The sequence below is a fragment of the Haemaphysalis longicornis genome, unplaced genomic scaffold (assembly GCF_048455015.1).
Source record: "Haemaphysalis longicornis isolate Haplotype H1 unplaced genomic scaffold, Haemaphysalis longicornis Haplotype H1 scaffold_10, whole genome shotgun sequence".
Lineage (NCBI taxonomy): Eukaryota > Metazoa > Arthropoda > Arachnida > Ixodida > Ixodidae > Haemaphysalis > Haemaphysalis longicornis.
The window spans coordinates 119,438,661-119,458,660 of NW_027526204.1; positions in this window are offsets into that span (position 1 = coordinate 119,438,661).

Consider the following 20,000-nt stretch of genomic DNA (forward strand, 5'->3'; position numbering starts at 1 on the left):
GTGATCATATATTGATTGTATAGCGTGATATAAGAGCCCTACAGGTATCTTATATTGACTCCGAGCGGAGAGCAACGGGAGTTTGTTCATTGCATATTTAACCAAGTAACTATACATATGTGCGAGCTATAACAAAATTTTCCCTGCTTGGCTGTTCAACAACTCAGCTAAACAAAGTTAAACGCAAAAAACGCTTGTTTAGCGGAGAAAAACTGGAAATTAACCATACATCTGGAAACCGTGCTGCACCTCTGTAAAAGGTTTTTTGTTCACTATTCAGAGCTCCACACAATTCTTTTGTTTCGAATGACACTACTAGAAATTCTAAAACCGACCCATAAGAAATTCTGGAGAACAATAAAACAAAGAAAAATCTTGCGGTTACCCTTATCAGATCCTATTCAGAACAAAAAAGTGTCGCAGATTCCGGCGATACTCCAAACCGTGCCTTTTGTGCCGTTTTCCTTTACGATAAAATAAACATTAGCCGGAAATCCCAGCTTCACCATACAAAGAACTAGTTTTACCAATTATCCCTTCTGCAAGCACGAAAATTAAAAAAATTGCATACTGAAAGTTTTGTCTCAAAGTAGTTAAGAACATGAACAGCAAAATGTCAAATAATGTGAAGCTGGTAATCAGCGATACTCGCCATGACTCTGCTCGAGATCACTTTCACTGGTTAATGTACGGAGTAATAGGAAAGTGGGTTAGATAACCTAACTGTATTAAAATGTCAGCAAATCGTTCCCATATAACTTCAAAGCCTTACCACTAATGAAGGTTCAGTCCAAAATAATAAGGCGCATTTAAGTTGCCGACATGATTAATCATGCCGCACAGTACAACCTTCCTAAGCTTTCATAACGTGGTTTTCGCAAAGTCCTGTCCTGCGAAAGCCAACATTCTACATTGGTTTTCGATTTTCATGAAGCTTTCAAGACCAATTTAAGACCAGTGCCATTTTTATTAAAAATTGGTCTTTGACAAAGTTCCTCCCGAGTGCTTAATGACGAAACTTTCACTGATTAACATTAAATCATTTGTCTTGCCTTGGTATAATTACTTCCTAATGGTAGAACGTAGTTTGTCATCATAAAAAATGTTCGACCCAAATTCCCGAGACTATTCCGGCGTTCTTCAAAGGACTGCACTTGGTCCCGTAATCTTCCTAATTTACATAAATGACCTTCAGCACTGTATTACCCAACAAATACGATTATTTGCAGACGTCTCTATTCTTTACGCAACAACCACCAGTCATGCCGATAAATCATTGAATACCCTCAACGCCCTTAGAAACGGTGCGGGGGGTGGCAGATTTGTTTAAATGCATGTAAATGTAAATTACTCTTATTTCACGAACGCACTAACCACTTTTACTAGGACTACACGTTAGGTAGTGTTCTCGTCAACTTATAGTTTAAAATATCGGGTAATAGTTACAAACATCTTGGCGTACTGAATACGCTGCCCGTATGGCGTGCTTGTGTAAGATGAGGCTTGGATGCTGAGGTTTTGCAAGAACTAGTCACCCTGTCGGCGCGTTGGAAAAAGCGCTTATCCGCACCTGGCCACCTAAAAGGCATGTTCACAATGTTGTGCTTTAAATTTTTCCTGGTTCCTTTTTCGCAGCTTCATTTTTAGTCCTGATGCAATGTGCCAATACCAAGAAGAGCAGCTTCGGCAAACTGTTTGGAACAATAAAACAAAACACTAGGGAATTTCGCCTTTTTTTCTTTCTTTATTTATTTAAAGTGCTCAACAACAGGCCATGGGCCTTCTGGGGTGATGCACTGGGTACATGAATATAAGGCATACAAAAGACAACATATAAAAAGGGAAATAGTTAAAAAAAGTGAAAAAATTATGCGTAGATAAATATAAAGAAAGAGAGCGATCGAAGAAGCGAAGGCATTTTCTGAACAACAAGAGGTCAGAGGTCGTATGAAGAGGATTCCCTAATGAACACAAGAAGCATAAGCAAGGTGGAGCTTCTGGCGCACCGCAGAATGTGCGATCTCAATACAACATGTGCATTAAAAAAGTCAAGTTTTTCGAGGAGCCTTTAAAAAGAACTGTGTCCTAGCAAAAAATGTCGGTGGAAGATCAAAACAGACTGTTATGGGCACTGTGGCATCGGTTAGCTGGTGCCAGGCTCAGTTCTGTCAACATGAAAGCAGCCGTGCGGCCGCAGTGGTCTGCTTGGCACTCGCAGGTGAACAGAGCTTACAGGGCAAGGGCAGTCAAAATTGGAATAAATGCATTTAAAAGAGAAATCAGGTCACGCCTGTAACGCCTAATACATAGCTCATCAAGATTCAGGAGCTTGAGAAGCCCACCGTTTAGATAATGGCTCACTGGCGAGTGACGATAACATGCGGTTCTAGTGAAGCGCTTCTGAATTCTTTCTAGACTAAGAGATAACGAAGTGCTTAGACAATTCCAAATAGCACTGGCAAAGTCGAGCTTCGGTAAAATTATGGCGCGGTAGAGGGAGACAAAGCATGATCGAAAAGGGGATTCACTAATGGCTCGGAAAATCACACCAAGCGTTCGGAGACAGGAGTTGGTCAGGTGGTTCCCGTGTAAGTTGAAAAGTAGTTTTGAGTCCTTCTTACACCCAATTCCCGCACTGCACTAGCGCGTTTAGCGCGTTCTAAAGGTACACCAAGCACAGAGTATGGGAAAAGGAGCGGGGTGGTCTTACGAGTATATTTTATCGCAATAGGTTTGGAGAGACTGAGCTTGAGAGTGATTGAGTATAACAACTGCCTGCACCAAGCGCAGTTGTTCTTCAGTCTAGGGGGCTGTTCGCCTCGAAAAAGCCTTGTTAAGGCAGCGAGCTAACTTCGGGAAAACCCGTCGCGCCGAACACCGGCAAATAAAGGTAGGAGCTAGTTTAATTAAGAACTGCGAGTTGGGCTTCTTGGTATAGGTTCATGATGGGAAACAGCGCAAAAACAAAACTTGGACAAGAAAAACTACGGGACGAAGCGCTTCGTCCCGCAGTCTTTCTTGTACAAGTTTTGTTTTTGCGCTGTTTCCCATCGTGGAGCTAGTTTCGTCTGTACTATTTTCCAAAGCACGGGTAATTTTCGAGTATGCAGGCGGCCCAGCATCGTGCGGTACTTTGGAACATTGAAAGTTTCGCTCGTTTGGCGCTCGTTTTTTGACACGTGAAACAGGTGTTTCGTAACCCACGCCACGCAATTTCTTCCAGGCTTTGTACACCCGTTCAACAGCAGCTCTTTCTCACGCACGTGTACTCGTACAAACTTCAAGAGTTTTAAAACGTCAGCCTCTATACGTGTTCTCGCAATCTCCCTCCCTCCCTCCATCCCTCCCTCCCTCCCTCCCTCCCTCTCTTTGGGCTTCATCCGTTCTGTTTCGACCTCGTTATTTCTACCTACGGCTTTACCAACAATATTTTGATCACAGGAACATTTTTTGTCATCTGTGTGGTATTACAGGGGCAGACCTTAAAGGGACACTGAAGTGAATTTGTCAAGCTCCCGTTTTTGCTTGCACTGCATAGACTGGCTCAAATTAGCTCACTTTTCATCGTTTATTCGGTTGACAAATCGGTAATTATTTTACAAAGCGCGAAAGAAGAAAAACTACCATGCGCGGTTTGCGGCGGCCGCACCAACTAAAGCTGTGACGTTAGGAGGAGCGGACACCGTGATTGGACGATACCAAACAAGTTTCGGTTTCGGTTTCGGTTCTGTAAAACACAACCGTTGGCGTTGTTGATGGGCATTCTCAATAACTCAGTAATCATCGTACCGCGCTTCTGCCATGTTGTCAGCTGTAAAAATGCATAAAGATAAGCCTCCTAGGACGGATCGGAATCGTAGCATTCACTAGCCGAAACCTACGCAGTGCATGAACGCCCTCCGCGTACCCGCAGACGCCCAAATGTCATGCGCTTTTCCCCCATATTTGGAGCTTGCCTCCCTCATGCCTGTGTCGTAAAAAGCGTGTTCGCACCAGGCCAAGGGTCTGTTCATTCTGGCCTGTGCCCACTGCCTGCAAGCAGTCGGTGCTTATGGCAACAGCACGCCAACGAGAACTCGCTAGCGCGCCAGTGCCAGCCTGCGCGCGTTTTGTGAACTAGTTCGTGGAGCCATGAACGTTGCGGCCCAAAAAACGGTGAACTCAATATAGAAAACATCGGCGGAAAACGAAAAAGTTAACTTACAAAAAGAAAAACCACGTACCCGCGGGGATTCGAACTCGTGACTTGCAAAATACTTGCGGTATATATTGTACAACCAGTTTACACTTTTATTTAGTTTTTTCATTTCAAGCAGCTTAGGTGACTATTTGTTGTATTGCGCTCGTGCAGTAAGCGTCGCCCGAGTTTCCACAATAGCTCACGTCTAGCAATTGTATTTCGTAGACGGAAAAGCGTTCGCAGATGCGTAGTCGTGCTGCTGACCGCTGTGCTTGTTCGCCCAGCGCAAAAAAGTGCTTCCCGCACCCTAGTTTTACGCTGTACGGTAAAAATATCAGTTGATTTTATTTCCTTAGTACCTATATTGACTTCGCTGACTCTTCTCCCGCCTTCAAGAGGCCTTATATTTTCCTACTGGCATACCAGTTAGCGAAGCGTCGCATGTGCGCTTGTGCAGCGCTTGTGTGAAGCGACCTTGACTTGGAGCTAGATACAGTGTACAAACTAACCAACTAAAGAAAGGCAAATTCTACCATTCACAAACGTGTCCTGGCTTCGTTTCAACTGAGCGAACGAATTGCGACGACCCGTCGGCGGCCGGCGGACGAAACGCTGGGCCGACTGACTCTGTCTGAAGGCCGGGGAGCCGTGCAGTAGCGCAGCCAATTGCCAGCTTATCCCCTCCTGACGTCACACGAAAACGCCGCAGAAAATGGGCGAGCGTAAAGCGAGGAGGACAGCATTTTCGAATTAATTTTTCTAGTAAATAAAATCGCGTAAACGCGCCCAGGGTGGTCGAAACATGGCCTGGGGACTCCGGACTACAATTTGCGCAAGTAATCCCGCAATGTTTACATATCACTTCAGTGTCCCTTTAAGTAGACCTGTCAGTTTGTGCCCGATTCAGGTACTTGCGCTTGAAATGAGTGCAATGAGGATGTGCTGCAGGGCTGTAATAAAACGGACACTGGATAAACAGGAGCACTGCGCAGCGTGACTGCGACACTCAATGCGCGCACCGACCACGACATTGCTCAATGCGGGCGCAAACTCGGTATTCTTCGCAAAGCTTCATACGCGAGCTTAGCCTATAATTGGGCATTTTCGAAACACATTGAAACAGAGTAGGGATTGTTTTTTTTTGCGTACGGTGTTGCACATTTGAAACACAGCAGTCGTAGACAGCAGTGAAGTGGTCTTAAGTGCGTATATTTACGCATCTACAGCGAAGCCATCCTTCCTCTAGCAGAACTCGGTGAGTCCCTGTTCGTTCTTTTTCCTCTGCCTCTAACCTGTTTATAAACGCCGCTAAGTGTTTGTCCAGCCCGGAAAGAAGACCATTTGTGTGTAGCTACTGGCCGCCTCAACATACAGTCGTTTATGCTAAATGGCAGCAGGTGCCCTTCCTGACTCGGCGTCAGCCCACACAGGACTTCAACGTACCTTAGGGCAAAAGATATGTTTGTTTCGAAATCGTTGGTAATATAGAATCACGTTCATGGCACCGCTGTTCGCCGTGGTGAGACGGAGTACAGAGTCATAATTGTTCTAGGTGTCCTTCGAGAACTCAGTCTACCCCCTCCTGCTTAGTTTCCTCTTCGACCAACACTTTGGCTTCCTCATCACTATCGTTCTTTCTCCTTGGAGCCATGACCCACTGTCTAGCAAAATGCACGGTTCACTTCGGCGCACGGTCTGTTGTGTCGATGAGCACAGATTTTGTGTTGCTACGTCGTTCTCGCCAAGGTCGCCCGTCAGTTTCTTCCACAGGATGCCTTCCTACAGAGGCTGGTTTAAGCGGCTGCTGGGCATTCATCTAGCAAGTAAGTAGATTTAGAAGAAACAAGGCTTTCGGGAATTACTTCATGCCTGTTTGTTCAAACTGCCTTTGATTCGCCAGTGCGGCGTCCCGTGACCAGTATTCGAGTGATGATGTCCTTGGACCGCATAAAATAAAATGCAAAGAAAAATCTATTCAGAAAGCCACGCTGTTTTGCGAGGCATTGCCGTCCCCCACCTGAAGCCGTCTGGCTTGACTGCAGTTGACGCTAGTGGTACCTGTCACTCCTGCACAATGTCGCGTCGTAAAAGCTTTGCCATCAAAACCGCTTGTGTAGAGCCTCCGGGCGCCGTGTTTAACGTCTGCTAATGGGCCCTGCACACTGACATTTACCAGAATCAAACGACGAAGATGGCGGGATTACCACGTCACTTTATATATCGTTCTCCTCTGAAGGTCGTGCCAGTGCAAGGTATACTGACTTCGATGTCGGTGTCGCTGTCATGCCTCCTGGGCAGATTATTCAACAAATAACTAAACAGGGTGTGAGCCAAAGTGCAATCAAGATGGCGACGACCATGATGCTGCCGCCACAAATGTACCAAGGCAACGCCACGGGATGTCTGTGGTTTATGGATCCATACAAAGGTGTGATGGCTTCGACGGCACAGTATACTGCTTGATGGGCACTGTGACCAGTGTCTCCCTTTTCGTTTTGCCCAAAATGACCATCCGGTCGAAAGCATTCTCCCCCTTACAAGCCTCCGAACTTTCCTTGGTCCCATTTCAGGCCCCCGAGACAGTGAGCACCATAGATTGCCGTAGCACCGCCTTAACCGAAGCACTCGCTCGGGTCTAAATTTCACCGTTTTATGTTTCTTCGGCATCCTCGTAATAACTTTTGCCACCGATCTTTTAGCTATTACACGAGGGCCGCCCCAGTCAACCTCAACGTACCGCCTGTCTTCTCTTTGCTTTTCTTCTTTATGGGTGCCCGTCTTTTCCAAGTCTTGGTCCGCGGCTCGATTTCTTTTTTTTTACACACACCTAAGCTGATACCGCGGTTTTAAACGTAGATGAAGGTTTTCGCAACGGTTTTTGCTGGTGTCGTTGTTACCGCAGAAACCATTTCGGTCGCCCTTAAATGCGCCTGTGTCGATTCGCCTGCGGTGAACAGCGTTAGATCACCGCGGCCGTTTTCTCTCCCCTGACCGCCCGCGGCAAACCGTGTTGATTGCGTTTCCGCCAGAGTCATGCCTCTGCTATGGCGCATCCGTTACCGCCCCCTTCTCCGGACGAGGCATTGCCACTAGTGTCGCCGTTGTATTAGCTTATTTCTGTACGCCTAGGAGCGACGTCCCAGTACATGGGTAAAGTTTTCGCACTGTCCTCCTTCATCCCACACTCTAAATATTGATAGTCCCAGAAGAGAACCGCGCACGTGCCACCAACCACTTTGGTGTAACAATATTTACAAGGAAAAGTGGGAGCTTCAAGACAGAGCCTTGCGGGGAACCTTATTTCGAAAATGCGGAATGCGATCGGCCCGAAGAAAATACAGTGGGTCGCGCTTTTAGAAACTTTCCATGTGTCTATTTTGAGTTGCAGACCTATACGAAGTGCACCAGTAGATTCGCACGTAAACGATAAGTCATATAACTTGGTTACTAATATTGGGTTTGACACCATAGCTTATGAACAACGTCTGTGTTGATTTTTAAAAAGGAAATTTTTGCATTTATGTCTTTGCTATGATACGAAAAAGGCGTCTTCGAGCAGTAGATCTCCTGCCAAGGTTAGCAGGAGACCTACGTATTAAGGAAGAGTTGTGGACTGACTTGAATAGTGACATTGATATTGGGATATTGTTTTGACCCCGTCAGCACTGTAAAGAAGGGAAGATTAGGCAAAACAACAGAAACTTTTCGCGTTGAGCTGTTCTGACTTTAAAGCTGGAAGTTGTCCAGTTATAATTTGTGTGAGCTCCTGATCGTACTCAGGATCGAGAATACACTGGTGCTAACTCAATGATACGTTTAGGAAAGTTAAACAACGAAATCAAAGGCTTGTTTATCGCATTGAATAGTGACCATTGTTTTCTCAGGAACTCAATGCCAATTCCGGCAGTTTCTTCCGTTCCATCTAAACAGATCGCAGAAAATGCCTGTAAAGCCGCAACGTGAGAGATATTTTGTTTTAGTTAGGTGCATTTATTTTATAATTGAAAAAAATTACAAATTAGGCTTGGCTTGTGCAATAAGCTTGAGTGTGACCTGCAACATTTGATGTGATCGGGTTGCAAGTTCTGCTGTAAATTTGTGGTCGAAAACTCAGGAGCAATACGTTCATTTAATGCGTAATCCGCCTTTTCGTCATCAGTAATGCCTTTATTAATCAGGATACTTCGTCTCATCCGATATTTGCGGGCAGAAAATGGATGTTATTAACTGTTTCTTTGTTTACTCGTGTCTGTTCTCATTGGATAACTGCAAAGAAAACAGTTTGAGCTCCCATATCGCGCCGCCGACAAAAGTGGAAGTTTCCTCAATCTGCGTTAAGCTCGCTGCATTATGCTTGCGTTGTGTTGAGTGGCACCAACTTAGGTGCTAATGCTGCCAATGTCTTGTTTTTTAAAGAATGGCAGCTGTATCATAACACGGCTTAATAACCTCCCGTATTACCCATTGAAATACCACCCGAAAACGACAAATAATTGGCCCTGCGTTTGCCTCATCATCACAGAAAAACGCAGGAGCAATGTGGTACTCCAGAAGCGAGGAATGTCTATTATTAAGCAGAACGACCATTCCTGATTCCAGACGGAGAAACAGCGACCGTAATACGGAAATACGTTTTTGATTAATACACGTAAAAAAAAAAAAACTGGTAACCCGGGTGCTGTGCAAGCTGAGATCGATACTTATGGGTTTCCGAGTCGGTGGAACTCAACAGGTGGCAAGGCGCCAAGCTGTAGTGGCCCCGAAAGTTCTGGAGCACTTCACCTGACCCGAAGGAAAGTTCGTGCAAAAGATACAGAAAGAACTCACCTTAACGCCTTAGCAGCGTAAACGGCATCTCAGATGTTCGAAGTGGCGTCACTTCAATTGTTCTACCCCTACCCCTAGGAATACCTCCTTGGGATGACATCAACCGGAAGGGTGACTATGAGCCTGTGCCGCTTCGCATTAGGCAAGGTAAGCCAATAAGGCTAGCGGCCGGGTTCCACTGGATCGGCGGATAGGCCGTGTAGTATCCAGGCGAGACGAAAACGGCAATCTAAATAGGAGGGACGACATATTGCGTCGACAGCGGCGCCACAGTTCCCTGCACACTAAGTGCCTGCCAAGAGGAATCTTTGTAACTGTATGTGTTAATCAGGGCGTCCCTGCAGAAGCTTGAGCAGGGACGCGGGAGGCAAGACCGATAGTGCATTCATTAAGGCATGATGAGCTCAGATGAAAGGTGAGGATGTGATGGCGACAGAAGGCTCGTAATGAGTGTCATCTCAATGAAGGCGGAAGAACGTCTCATTGGATGGAAGGAACACGTATATTCCTCATTGCACTGATGAGTAACACGATACGCTGAGGCACTACACCTGACCAAACAACGTGAACTAATTGATACAGGTGGGCATCGCAAGTCATATTTCAAATATTCATAGGTGGTGTAAATACGATTGTCTCCGTCAACGGCGATCCTCTTAAGGCGGTGGCAGCTAGGGCATGATTTAATTCTCGCAAATTTTAAATCTGCGAAAACCTCTCTTCAGGCCCGTTTCCGTCGTCGTCGTCATAATAATAATAATAATAATAATAATAATAATAATAATCATCATCATCATCATACTCCTGCTCCGCCTCCTCCTATCTACGCCCACTGCAGGGCAAATGCCTCTCCTAATAATCTCCAATTACCCCGGTTCTGCGCTAGCTGGGACCAGTTTATCCCTGCAAACTTCTCGATCTCATCTGCCCATCTAACTTTCTGCCGCCCCCTGCCACGCTTGCCTTCTCTAGAGATCCACTCTGTTACCCTAAATGACCAACGGTTATGGTCTCGAAGAATTTTTGTCGCTGCCGTCGAGGACGTCACTCTTACGGAACAGGGAGGCGCACCTCACATGATTTCTAGACGTCACAACCTGCCGAAATTCCTCGGCATTTTTTGTCACGGAGGCGAGCCTGCGAAACCGGGGAGTGTACGCACCTGCACGCAAACTCCACGCCTTAAGAGCTCTTGCTGCCATCGTATTTAAGAGCACAGCAGCAAACGGCTGCAGTGCCGTTTCAATCAAAGTCAGGATTGACGAGGGTCAAAGGCAGTCGAACTCTGTTGGGCGAAGAGTACTTGCACTATCAGGGCCCTCACTTTAGGCTTTCTGAAAATAAGAGCTAACTTCAAGCACTGAACATTACGCACACGTTTGCCATGTTTTTGCAAAGCCTTGTTGCAAAGCTATGTGCGCACACACATAGGGAGGCGCTACTAGCAACAGGTGCAAACTGACCGAAGGTCTGAGTCATTGATTGCTTGATTGATTGATTAATTGATTGATTGATTGATTGATTGATTGACTGATTGATTGATTATGAGATTTAGCGGGCCGACGCAACGTAGACGATGAGGCGCACCGCAGTGGACGGCTCTGGATTAATTTTTACCACCTGGGTATCTTTAACGTGCGCCGAAATCTCGAAGAAACGGGCGTTTTCGCTTTTCGCCTCCGTCAGAAAAGCTCCCAATGAGGCGTGTCGCTTACTGCGCCTGAACTTAAGGTGCCATGCACTCTAGAGTTAGAAGCGAAGCTCAACTCCACCCCGTAGCCCCCATCCCCCCTTTTTAGAGCCCTGCCTTTCGGTATACTGCTGCCATAAATACGTTTTACGGAATTCTTTCTCGAGCCTACACATTGGGGCAGCCGTTCTCAACCCTGAGTGCGCGGTGGATTTTCTTTGGGCTTGGTGAAGCGATAAGATACACCATTATAAAATGGTCTGACCCGCGCCATTATGCCAAACAAGTAGCTTCTGCAGCTACAGTCACTCATACACCTATTATAAGCCTTCCTTCTGAGTGTTTGGCTTTTTCGCACATGTGCGGTGTGGCGGAAGAAGCCGACTTTAAAAAGCGGCTTGCTACCAAAGGAAACGACGGTCTGCGTTGCGGGCAAGATTTAGCAAAGAAGAGGAAAACAAGGGGGAGGGGCAAAATTTTGGGAAAGAATTCGTGGTCCCGATGAAATTCTCTTGCAGGCCCCATTTTGGAATCTCTGCTCTGAGGACACAGCACTCACCTCCCCCTATTCCAGCCGTCCCAAAAGGTCAGCCTAAATTCGATTCCGTCGGTGACCTTCATGGATTCCGTTGCTCCTGTTTAGCGCCCGTTGCGACGACTCTGGAACGACACCCCGGCCCCCGGCCCGGACCCAGGACGCTCTATCCGTTGCATATCCGCCACCCTAGATGGCGCCAGGGGTTCCATCGCCACTCGCAGAGCGTGCGGCCGCGAACGGCGCGCACCAAGGCGCTTCCGTACTGGCTGCTCCTTTTCCCTTCTTTTTTTCGCTTCCGCCCCACTCCGCGCGCTCGCCGCAAACCGTGCCGGATGCTCAGATCGAAAAACGAACACCACGCGGCTCGGTCGCCGGGAAAGTTTTGCCGTCACCGCGCGCTCTCCGCTTCTCGGAAGTTGAACAAGCGCAGTCGCACATGGGCTGACGAAGTTAGGAGAAGTGGTGGCCCGGGAAAAAAAAAATGTTTTTTTGAGCGCGGGTTGCAGCGACGCTGCGTAACACTGGACGACGCTGGGTAACGCTGGGTGGCACTGGGCGACGCTGGGTAAGTGACCCTCGCAACCGTGGTCACTTGCGCGACGAAACTGTTTGTGCGCGTGAAGCATCCTCCTGCGGCCCCGACGGGGTTTCCGGATGGTTTTTAGTGGTGTTTGTGAAGAACCGATGAGTTGTCGGCGGCTGAAACACAGTGAATAATGAAGCGATGATCTCGCGCTAATCGCCACCCGCCGACAAGTCAATGACGCGGAGTGCTTTGGAAATGCGGCGGCGATACACCTGAAGTTCTGTCCTAAACGAAGAACTCTCGGAATTACCGCGCCCGCCAGACCGGTGAAGAAAACTTAAGTTCATTTTCCCAACTTTGCGTTGGTCTGGTGGTTGCGCGTCGGAAGAGTTGTGTGCGCGATGACTGGCTGACAATGTGCACGGCCGAGGGCATGTCGAAACGTCGCCTGTGCGTTCAACCCGTCTGGTGAACGTTTGACACGGCAGTGGTGTGTTTGTGGGTATTCCCCCTCTCTGTCAACTTTTTTTCGGGAAGTTCAACTCCCGTCTAAACAAAGGCTCTGTCACCACTTTTCGGAGGTGCCGTCTTGGATAATATACGAACCGGTGCGTTGGATAAAGGTAAGTGGCCAATTTTATTCAACCTGTCAAACTTAGATATTTTACTGCCCTTTTTGTCGGGCGCCTCGTATATTTTTTGTTTGTTAGTGTGAGCGAGTTATAGAAGATTTAGAGAGTACGCTGAATTTAGAGGATTAGAGCCTTCTGACTTTAGAGCCACTAAATAAAAAATTACCGTTTAAGATAATTAAATTTTAAATTTTATTGAGCTAGGTCAATCTCAAATTCGTGTTGTACGCGCAGAAGCTACACCCCTGCTGCGAGACGGACCGTCCCAGTTTGGTTTCGAAATGCCACCCAGAAAACACCAACGGACGTCTAATTGTCATGTGCATGCGCAATGGCATCTATTACTGTCTTCGAAAAAAAAAAATTGACCCGCAGACATCACTTCATCATTTTAACTACGAGCACTCTCTTATGAGCTTCCTTCGTCATCTTACGAGAGAAAGAAAATATTGGCGAGGGTGCCCGACGGAATATCCGACCCGAGCTTTGCCCCACCGCTTGCCGCGACGTTTAATATTCCGGTGAGTAGGGAAGTAAACGTGGCGAAAATACCACAAGTCGATGACTTTATTGCATTTGCACCCGTTGAAGTATCTTATCCTGTGGTGGCAGTATAGATTAGCAATTTTCAATCCACTCACGCGTAGTGCACTCATTTTGACATTGGAGCGTGATTGCCGTCCCACTGATTGTGCTATGAAATCAAACAAGATTTTTGTTGGAATATGAAGGGTCTTATGTGCGACTATTTAAAAAAAAAGATGAGAAGGAAAGAGTACAAATTTTTGCTGTACGTATAAATTGCACTGAACATTGCACCAAATAATTGAGACCCGCTGCTGTTTTCTACGTGAACCGAGCGCACTAGATTGGCTAGAGGCTGTCGTTTAACTCCCTATGACCTGTGAAAAAAATTTTTTCGCATTCGCCAGGGGCCCATCATAAATTTTACGTCTCATGTGAGGTCACGCTCCTTTCAACAGGACAGACGTTTCTCCACTTGCGACTACGCGTACCTTTTATAGCGTGATAAATGGATCACTTACTTACTCATCTAGGAAATGTGCAGCGGCCACAGAATGTGCACATAAGTTCTATTTCAATGTTCGCCGGCCGTTGCACAAACATACCTGTGAAACGAAACGCCGTGACATCCGGCTCGACACATAAGTGCGCCCGTATTCGAAAGTATGTTCTATGTTACATCTGCTACCCTTGGGGCCTAATAACCCTACGACAAATTATATATGCCTCCATTCTGATCACAGAAATACTAGGTTGACAATAAAGTTTTTTGTTGTTTGGTGGCTCAAACCATTGCAAATTGGTATTCGCAGACTTCTCCGAGTTAATCAAAACGGGGTTTCAGCGTTATCGAGCGTAAGGCTAAGAGGCGCACACCGCTGCAAAATGTGTACAGAAGTTTGAGGATTATCAACTAACGTGTAAGCATTTTCAAGGTGCTTCTCCGTTTTCCCATCGGCACGTTTTTTGGGTGGCATTGAGTGAGCTGGTTTTTATTTTTTGTGTATACAATTCTGAATGTATTATGTTCTTTTTTATGTTAATCGCACAAGCGTGTCAATAACACAGACAGTTGGTTTTTTTAGTCCATTTTTATATTTTTTTAACTTTTTATACCCTTATCTTTGTCTCAGTTGTTTTTTGTCTTACATTTTTGTTTGTTCTGTTTTTGTATTGTAACCCGTGACCGCACTGGATTAGGTATACCTTTGAGGTTTCGTTAATCCATTTTCAATTTTGTAGGGTTGGCTTTACTAGTGCACAATAATTCAATGCTTAGAAAACATACAATTCATTGTATCATATACGATTCATTGTAAAGTCGGTTTTGTTACTGGACAACTTGTATTGTAAGGTAATTGTGTCAGGCGTTTTTGTTTTTGGTTCATGTTTGGTCTCGGTCCAAAAGTCACCAAGTGCACGTTGGTCATTGGGGTGACGCAGAATCGGCATAAAGCAACATACTTCCTCTATTCAAGAAATTTTTCTTGATAGGGAAAGGGGCACCGCACCGCAGATTGTCAAACGACGGCTACCTTTGGTTTTTTTTTGCCTCAGCGATGCAGAAAGATTGCGCTACTTTGACTTTGGTTGCGCCACTCTGCTCTCGCAGCGACAATATGATAATTTTGAGTGCCTTTAAAAAGGGAGGAAACAATTTGAACATAACGCCGACTACGAGCAACGCACCCCGAAGCTTATTTCGTTGATTCTGAGCGTTTGTGAATGTTATTGCCTCTTTTTACTTTGTTGGACCTATACTTTTATTCATGTGAGTATTGCCAGCTGGCAAACAATATTCTGCTGGCGGCTCGGCAGCATGGAAACGCAGCTTGGTATCGCAAAAAAACAAAACGAACTATCCTGAAACATCGTGCAGTTCCTCATTTTCGTCATTCACGCGACGATATCATACGCCGTTGCCGTCCCATCCGCAAAAATTAATTATTCCGTCGCGCACAGCTCATCGGTATGCACCTAACCAGTTCGACGAGAAGGGGACGCATATCCTTCGTTGATAGTTTACTGGGGAACGTTAAAAGTTACCTTGTAAACAGACAAACAGCACGGCCACATGCGTTTCGCGAAACAACGAGGTTAGAGGTCTGCTGCATTAATTAGGAAAGTCTCTTGGGAGTTTGGCGCTGTGTCGCACGCGGCCTCGTGTACGCCTGGAGAAAATCGCTTTCCGTTCGACTGCAGCCGTACTTTAGCTCTACTTGATTGGTGTAGTCAGAATCAAACGAGCTTGCACAAATACACTGGTAACGTTAAAGTCATTAACGCCTTAGAAAAGTTCGGCGATGTGTCTCTCCGCTTGAACTTACACGTTGTCTTTATCTCCTTCCCGCGCTAAGCTTCGGGCCGCGATCGTCGTGAACGAGGAAGCAAACAAAATTTCACATAATAAAAATAAAATAATTTCATCGCGTTCGACTGGTACAAGGATACAGTTAAACCTGGATGTAACGAACCTCTTTGTTACGAATTTCTGGATTTAACGAAGTTTTTCAGTTCCCCATTGCCAGTCCCATTCAAACTCATGTGTTTGCGACCTGTACGTAACGAATTTCTAAGAAGAAAAATCTCCTTCAGTTTTCTTATTCCCCCTTAGAGGAAGTTAGTCAATATAAATACCTCTTTTTAACGGTAACAAATGGGTTGTGTTGAAATGCCCACATTGCTGATGTTTCGTCCTCGGCTTTCCATAAACTGTGTCTTCTAAGGCACAAACTCAGAGACGCCCCCTCGCAAGTGAAACTATTAGCATATAACACATTATTACGTCCAAAGCTAGAATGCGCTTGTATTGTGTGGGATCCGCATACTAAGACTAACAAACATTCCCTCGAAAAGATCCAAAGGCGAGCAGTGCGTTTTATTTACTCGAAGTATGGTCGTGGTACATGAGTTCCTAAACAAATGCGAGATAATGTACTACAGACACTACAATCGCGGCGCCAGCTTCTCCGTGTGAAATTCTTGGACTCACTAATTAACAACAAACTTGGGCTAGACCCATCACATTACGTTACCCCAGTTTCGACCAGGCAAACTCGTGATTCTCATGCCCTATCTTTAACTCCGTATTTTGCGCGGACAAACTTATTTAAGTTTTCCTTTTTTCCGAGGACTCTCAGAGAAGGGGACAACTTGCTTTCTGATTACCTCCAAACCTTAGATTTTCACGAACCAAATGCTTATTTCTGTGAATCCTGGCCCCCACACCGAATACTGCTTGATTTCTTTGATTTCATCTTTTTCTTCTACTCGCTATCTTGTTACGCAGATGTATTTTAGTCAAGCTGTGTCACTCATGTACTGATCTTCTGGTTGTGTTTGTGCCCCTCCTGCTTGGGCTTTTTTGGCCCGCAGTATTCCACAAATAAATCAAATAAATAAATAAAAGCGTTGCGGAGGTTAACATTGATGTAACGAATTCGCTACGCTGATTATCTATTGTTTTTCTCACTTTTTCTGAAAACATCGGCTGGAGAAATGCACTAATTGAGCGAACTTCACCCGCAGCGCAAACTATAGCGTGCGTTTCCAGTGTCAGCGCAGTGTCAGTAAGGTGGGTTGCAAGTTGGGCTAGTTGGAAAGACATTCTTGGATAAAACCAGCGCGAACTCAAACTCAGACGAAGTCATTCTTGCGCGAACTCAGACGAAGACATTCTTGGATAAAACCAGCGCGAACGCAGATGATGTCTTTCCAATTAGCCCAGCTTGCAACCCTCCTGCAATTCATTTCAGTTACATCGGGCTGTTTTCAGTGTTTAAACTTTCAAGCTACGTTGGCCAGCAACGTTGGCCAGCGGCTGTCCTTGTGGTACGCTTCCTTCGTCTTCGTCTGAGTTCGCGCTGGTTTTATCCAAGAATGTCAGTAAGGTGCTAGACCTGCCTGTCGGCTCCACTGCAATATGTGGTGTGGTGAGTAGACCTGCTTCCAGAAAACGCCAAGTTTTGTCTTTCCAAGACACGCTCGCAATTTCAAACGCCGTCTCCGCCTCCGAGAAAGAACGTCGCCGCCCGGTATACAGTATCCCAGCGAGCACGCTCTCAACTATATTGAGTGTGGCAAAGAGCGTCAAGTTCACGAAAAGGTGCTTTTTCAGCACACGTTTTATCTCGGGAACGGGTTAAGGCACCAAAAAGTGTCGAAAGGCAAAAGTGATACTTAAGTGACGTCTGCGAACACCGCGGTAAGTAACCTTGCTTCTTTGTAGTGCCGTGTAGTGAATAAGCTCGTGGGAAAGCCGCAGGCGCAAATCGCGCCAGTTTTTCACTGTGAAGTAAACCCTTTATAGATGACTTCACCATCACTGATGTCCAGCATTTTAATTTAGTTTCTGCTTCTACACGCGGGTCTTAACTCGAAACATGCATGCAACGAAAACCTACGTGTTACGAAAAATTGCAAAACCTTGTCAGCTTGGTTGTTATATGCATGTTTTTAACGTATAACGATAGATCAGTAGGGTTGATAAACACGCTGAAAAACGCCCACTCACTCATTCACTGACTCCCTCCGTCCCTCGCCCACTCACTCACTAGCTTAATCACTTACCGACCGCACTCGATTACTGAATCACCCATCATCGTAACCATCATTATCCTAAATGTTCTCTTTATCAGGAGCAATGTCGTCATGCGACACACATTTGCGCTGCTCGCTCACATGGGAAGCTAGTCGTTGTCATGTAGGGAGGTGCGTGCCATGATCATGAATACGGGCGTGATGACGCACGAAGAAGGGTCCATACGATAGATTTTTAGCGTATTTCAAGCAGACCCCATTTCTCGTGAGTCATTACAAGTAAACGTTTAACTCATATGGGCCTTATGGGATTTACATGGTGAACAGTACCCGTATATCCCACATTTACTTTTCGCGTGCTGAAGCAAGTTGCCCTATGTGTGTAAAGTAAAGCTCTTAGAATAGAAATATACCGCTAGCTGCAGCAATGTCGCTGCATTTCGTTTAGGTTCTGATTTCGGTAAATTTGCCTTGTATCGCGTGTGTAGTCGAACGATTATGAGGGTTAATGTGAAAGATATCGTTTCTATCACGAGTGGAGGTGCATACATATCTATCGCAACCAGAAGTAAAAATGTCGATTAATATAGCAGCAACGAGGCGACCAATTCAGCCGTTGGGCTTAGGGTTTGCACCTTCTAAAACTACACTAGATGTTAGAGCCGCACAGACTGGTTCAAACTTCTCGGACCCATTTACCAGTTTCGACACGCTTTCTTGCATAAACAAAAGCAAAAAAAGGGGGAGGGTGACAGGAGAAATTCCGAAGTTAAGTATAAGCTCCTAAGCAAACCGAGTATCGCTCGTGTAACACCGGTAACGGCTACAAAAATTACGACCTGTCTAGTAAAACAAAAGAAAGTTACGTAGTGTTTACCAGAGTTGGAATGTAAGAAATTGCATTTCAATCAAAAAATTTACACCATCTTCCCGCGAGGGGAACCATGGGGGTATATGCGACGCATCGGGTGTTTCCGTTGCGTTTCCGTTATGTTAGCGTGTCCATTGTTGTTGTGTGTCCATATTTTACGTAGCATGTTCACCCCCGATGCGTCGCATCTACCCCATGGTTCCCCTCACGGGACGATGGCGTAAATTTTTTACGGTTGCGCTGACCATTGCGATAGCAGGCTTGTTAGTCTCCATTCAAATCATCGGTGGTCATCGGAGGATGTCATCGGCGGAGCGGCAGCGGGATGACTGAGTCGAGCGACGCAGTTACCGCGTTTATATGCAGCGGACTGAGAGAGAGCAGCGCATAGCAGCGCATGCGCATGTGTTAACCGAGCGCAAGCTGCGCGCTAACCCGCACCCACGCACAGCTACACGGCGACGGAGCGAGCGCCGGCGAGCCCTAACATGCAGATGGCGCTGCGGTGAGAGCGGCGCTAGCGCGCAGCTGGCGCGGTGAGGAGAATGGGGGAGGGATGCGGACTACGTCGGACGACGTCGGAGGGACCAGGCGAGTGAAAGAGATGCGTCGCAACTAAAATCCTCAGGGGCGAGATTTCGAAATTTCGGCGCACGTTACAGAAAAATAGGTCGCCGAAATTGATCACTAGGCCTCTACTACGGCGATCTTCGTAGTTCAGGTGTTCCTTCGTCGTGTAACCCACGCCCCCCCTCTCACCCCGACAAAAAAAATGTCCTCTGTGCCGAGGGACAGCCGCTTTGAAAGTTCTCACACGCTCCCATAAATTTATGCTTAATAAGAAAAGTTAACTTCAAATAAGCAATCATCGAGGGGAAATTTTTTTACCATCTTTTTGCCGTGTGAACGATCACAATTACAATAACGCCACGGGAGCATCCAACGTTGGCATTGCTTCCGCCCGCGTAAATCGTCATAAATGTTGATAAGTTACGCTATTATTATCATATTTTATAATTACACTCTGCTGTAAAATATACACTAAAATACTATAAAATAAAACAAAAATTAAAAATAGCTTGTAGCGTAATTATAATTATGTTACAGACGCCCACGCCCCACACCGGCTTTTCACTCAAAGTTTCACTAATTGCTTTCGCAATAAAACTCCTTCGGGCTACTTACGTTTGTTGAGGGGTTTCGCTTTACCGTATTACGCACACATAGAAAGGAAGTACACTATGACTTGAAGACAGCGCGTACGTTTTTTTTTGTGCGCGGCTGCGTACGCATTGAGTTACAGCACAACCCATACACGATGTTGTACCGACTAGCCCGAAACCGAGTGCTGCGCCTTAGTGATCGTTCATGCTTTTAATCAAGGCTTTCATGGGAGGAGGCGTGGTAACGCGGGCGCAGTGACGTGGAGAGGGCACGGTCTAGGAAGGGGGAGAGCAAGTGCGAAACACGCGTGCAGCGCGTTAGAGGGGATCTTGAAACGAGACGTTGATATGGGAAAATAATTTCTAAACTACTAAATCTGGTGGAAATATTATTACTTGTCAACATCGTTGAGCAAAAAGTAAGCATTAGGCATATTTCAGGCAAGACGTCAGTGCGTAAGTCATAATAGCACTGTTCGTTTATTTAAGTATAGTAGTATGCTTGATTT